The sequence below is a fragment of the Chanodichthys erythropterus genome, chromosome 3 (assembly GCF_024489055.1).
Source record: "Chanodichthys erythropterus isolate Z2021 chromosome 3, ASM2448905v1, whole genome shotgun sequence".
Taxonomy (NCBI): domain Eukaryota; kingdom Metazoa; phylum Chordata; class Actinopteri; order Cypriniformes; family Xenocyprididae; genus Chanodichthys; species Chanodichthys erythropterus.
Window position 1 is genome coordinate 11,931,601 of NC_090223.1, and position 4,965 is coordinate 11,936,565.

Genomic DNA, 4,965 nt, shown 5'->3' on the forward strand with positions numbered 1-4,965 from the left:
GGCGGAGACTGGCGCTGCTTGCTCGGCGGAGACTGGAGAACTTGGCTCGGAGGAGACTGGGGTTGAGGGCCATTTCATCCCCTCAAAAACAATTAAAATCCCCACAGGCACTGGAGCTGGCTCTGTGGGGACTGGAGCTGGCTCTGGAGATACTGGAGCTGGCTCTGGAGATACTGGAGCGGGCTCTGGAGACACTGGAGCGGGCTCTGGAGACACTGGAGCGGGCTCTGGAGACACTGGAGCGGGCTCTGGAGACACTGGAGCGGGCTCTGGAGACACTGGAGCGGGCTCTGGAGACACTGGAGCGGGCTCTGGAGACACTGGAGCGGGCTCTGGAGACACTGGGGCCGCTTTCTTCCTCCTCCTCCGCTTACTGGGCCCAGTAGCGGAATATGGGTCCAGCCTGGGGCAGGCAGGGAGTTCGCTGGAGCGGTGTGCGGAGGAAGCCGGAGGTTGACTAACTGGCCCGGCCAACCGTGTTTCTGGATGGACTGGACGACAACACTGATCCTGAACCTCTTCTACTAAGAATTTGGAGCCATTCAACCACAAAATTAAATTGATAGTATCGCTTAAGGAGAAACAAAAAACAGGTTCATCAAAACGGATAGTGTCGTCATCCAATCCATCCAAAAACAAGGAGATCAACTGAGCATCAGGCCAGTCAGACAAGAAAGCAAGCTCCACGAACTCCTCCACATACCTCTCCAGCGAACGACCCACCTGTAGGAGCCCGATGAGGCGATCGCCGGTTGTCAGGAGAGTGAGAGGCGCTGGAGGAGCAGGAGCCAGGGAGCTGGTGGAAGTCTCCATTTTTTTTTTGTGGAAAATCCGGTCGTTTAAGGTCCGTTCTTCTGTTACGCATGCTGGTAGAGATGAGGCTGATACGGATTTCCACAATACGAATGATACGTTTATTCAACAGAAAGCAGGGAACACCAAACATACATCTTAACAAAACAGAGAACGGACCAGGAGTGAAGGGAGTGAGTGCAATATATGGGGAGTGCTGACAATAGAGTCCAGGTGCAGGTGATCTGTGATGATGAGGAGCTGACGAGGGAAGTGTGTGCAGGTGAGGAGAACAGGAGGATTCTGGGAAATGGAGTCCAGGGAAACAAGGGATCTGTAACAGTAGGTTTTAGTGACGTTTTGTATTTATAACAGTAATTAATTTATTTCCTAGCGCGAGGCAGCAATCAGGTCAGCTATTAGCCGAGTGAGTTCCTATACAGCGTCACAGATTGTTGTTGTGGTGCTCCCGCAGACACGTACTAGATAAACGCAGCAAAACAAGACATCACAAAGAGTGAAATCCTGAATGAAAACCCTGTAAGGGCTTCGATTGTGTTTATATCTCCATAATTGCTTATAGTAAAATATTAGGAGTTCGAGTTCCTATATCAAAAGTTGCATTAACTAGATACCCAGTGTAATGATTGGAAGAGTACATTTGTCAACGTTTCTTGCTAGCTGTAACTTATGTGTATGAAGCCAAATGATCTGCCAGCTAACAGCAGACCTAGCAGCTAGACTAGTTATTCAAAGCTAGCTTAACAACCTACTTGTCCAGTCAGTGATTACGAAAGATAAATCAGGACTTAATTCAAGTCTGTGAGTTGATTAAAGTGAATGTGATTTGAGCATGAATGTACAGTACATGAGAGCTTGGTAAGCTATCTAGGAAGCTAATATTTTCTTAATTAAGAATCCTGCCCATGGAGAGAAAAAGAGGAAAAAGAAAGATCACCGACTTTTTTCAAGGGTAAATTGTGCTTATGTGATAACATAGCTGTTGTTGGGGGAAATTGTAGATATCAGGGATGCAAAAACAGCGCGCTTTTCGGCGCCTCCCGCCTAGTGTTTCTTTTACTCTCTATGGCAGGGGTGTCCAATCCTGCTCCTGGAGGGCCACTGTCCAGCAGAGTTTAGCTTCAACCCCAATTAAACACACCTGAACCAGCTAATCAAGGTTTTTAGGCATAAAGGAAACTGCCAGGCAAGTGTGTTGTGGTAAGTTGGGGCTAAACTCTGCAGGACAGTGGCCCTTCAGGACCGGGTTTGGACACCCCTGCTCTATGGTATCTGCAACTGCATCAAATTCTCATCAAATTCTGCTTAAAAAAACTCCCTGTCAATACAGAAAGAAATATGCTGTAACTAAATATATCTATTTACTATTAATCTATATTTTTTTAACAAAGAGGTGGGGGGGGGGACCTTCTTAACCTTTAATAATTAAATTTTAGGGGACCCCCCAAGAGTCCTAAGTCATTTCGAACCCTGGTTATATTTGTAAATTGTCTTTCTAAATGTTTCGTTAGCATGTTGCTAATGTACTGTTAAATGTGGTTAAAGTTACCATCGTTTCTTACTGTATTCACGGAGACAAGAGCCATCGTTATTTTCATTTTTAAACACTTGCAGTCTGTATAATTCATAAACACAACTTCATTCTTTATAAATCTCTCCAACAGTGTGTAATGTTAGCTTTAGCCACGGAGCACTATCAAACTCATTCAGAATCAAATGTAAACATCCAAATAAATACTATACTCACATGATCTGAGGCTGCATGATGAACACTTTGTCAAGATCCATTTTGAGGGTTACATTAGCTGTGTGAACTTTGTTAATGCAATGTATTATAGAGTTGCGAGCTTGGGGGCAGGGAGTGCGAGCATTTAAAGGGGACACGAACTGAATTGACACATTTTTAATAACGCCCAAAAATAGGCAGTTAAAAAAATGTATAATACAAAATCTATATCTGAAACTTCACAGACACATTCAGGGGACACCTTAGACTTATATTACATCTTGTGAAAAAGGGTTTTAGGGCACCTTTAATGAACCCGACTGTTGCGTCACAGTCTGTGTTATGTTGAGATTCGCCTGTTTTTCAGTGGTCTTACACAAATCAAATTTACATAAGAAGGAGGAAACAATAGTGTGTTTGAGACTCACTGTATGTCATTTCCACAGAACTCTAATTATTTAACTATGCCGAGGTAAATTCAGTTTTACAATCTAGGGCACCTTTAAAGGGTCATAAAACCCCACATTGTAAACAGATATGTATAGGCTGCACATCATTGAAAACACTAAAGGTACTTATTATTTTATTTTAAAAATTAAATTAGTTATTTTTTGCTTTTTTCAGAGTGATTTCTGTCTTCCGGTTTGAAAAGCAAACTATATTGTCTTTTAATGGTTTCCGTTGATATATATTAAAGAAAGATACACTGACCACAAGGTTTAATTTTTCAATTGCACAATAAAACAAAGCATCCCAGAACACCTGAATGAGTTGAAGTAGATTATACTGATTTCATATAACAAATAAATGGGAAAATAAATAAATAGCATATTGTTAAAAACATGCAGCTGCCATGTCAATGATGTTGCTATGTTCTTCTGTTACCTCACCTTATGAAGATTTAAAATTAGGTCATCCCTCTGGAAATGAAAGAAATAATGTCCAAAATCAGTGGCCTAATAAAGATTTTTGCAACCTTTTGTTATTCTCTGCCATGCGTTGTTTTGACCATGTGTGACTTGTGTACCTGGATATACAGTTATGATCACTGATATAAATGGACAATTTATTTTGATACACAAACATTTATTATTTGGCATATATTCAGGTTGATCAGGAAACCTTTTCCCAGTCATCTCAACAGCAAAAAGTGTCCCAGTCAACCTGAATTCACTGGTCATTAATGTTCATAAACATGCATGTTCTTCATGGGGCTTTAATTAGGGGCACATTTGGCCTCATGAAATTTTGAAAGAAAAAAAACATTTTTAAACTATCTGTCATATCACAAATCCTGGCCTTGATTTGCTTTTGATTTAATAGATGCTTTGTATAATGTGTGATGGAGTGAACATATGATATTATGTGAGACATTTAATGACATTTTGTGTTTGTACAAAAAGATGGGCATGGAGTTGCCAACAACAAACTTTAGCTACTGTAGCAGTCCTTTAATATATGAATAAGAAAGCTATTCTCAGATCAAAAAATTACATTTTTTTAATCTTAAAGATTTTGACATTTTTACCACTCTTTGAATTTAAATGAATTTATTTACTTATTTTTTTATTTTTATATAAAAAAAAAAAAAAAATGTTATATTTTTACAGACAGTGGCCCCCAATTGCATTGTCTGGAATCACTGTAGTTTTGTTGTTGTTGTTGTTTTGTTGTTGTTGTTTTGTTTTTGTTTTTTTCACAAGGATGAAGTTTATTCAACAAGGATTAATTAAATAGATTAAAAAAGACATTTCTAATGTTACAAAAGATTTCAATACTGTTCTTCAAACTTGCTGTTCTGTGAATCATCATGGTTTCCTGTTTTCAGCACTGATAATAGAAGCTAAGAATGTCTCTTGAGCAGCAAAGCAGCATATTAAAATGATTTCTGAAGGAGTAACAGGAATAAACAGCCATTTAAAAATATATTAAAATAGAAACAAATCACAATATTACTGTTTTGCCTATTTTTGATCAAATAAATGCGACCTTGGTGAGCCTAAACATAAAGAATTGTATTAATCCTTTTGAAGAGCAATAGGCCTACATCATATCTATAAACTGTTACCTCGAAGTAACCAACTGTAGTTTAGGCATAAGTCAACCTTTATAGAATAATCCACTAATGTCCTGCTGAGATACAATGTGAACTAAAATCTCAGTTGCATGGCAATCGCGCATGTCTTATGAATATTAATGTAAGCCCCGCCCACTAAAACTGAAAATCTCAGAAACCAAAAATCTCGAAACACCTGTTCTCTTTTCACTCCTCATCTCACAGCAGCCGCATATTTTCACCTACATTTCAGGTGAGGCAAGACGCATCTCAAACGAGCCTGATTTTATCTTTGGTAAAATCATTCTGCTGTCGGAAGTTTCTGCGTTCGGTCGTAGACGAAGGAACAATGTATTAGCGAAATTCACAC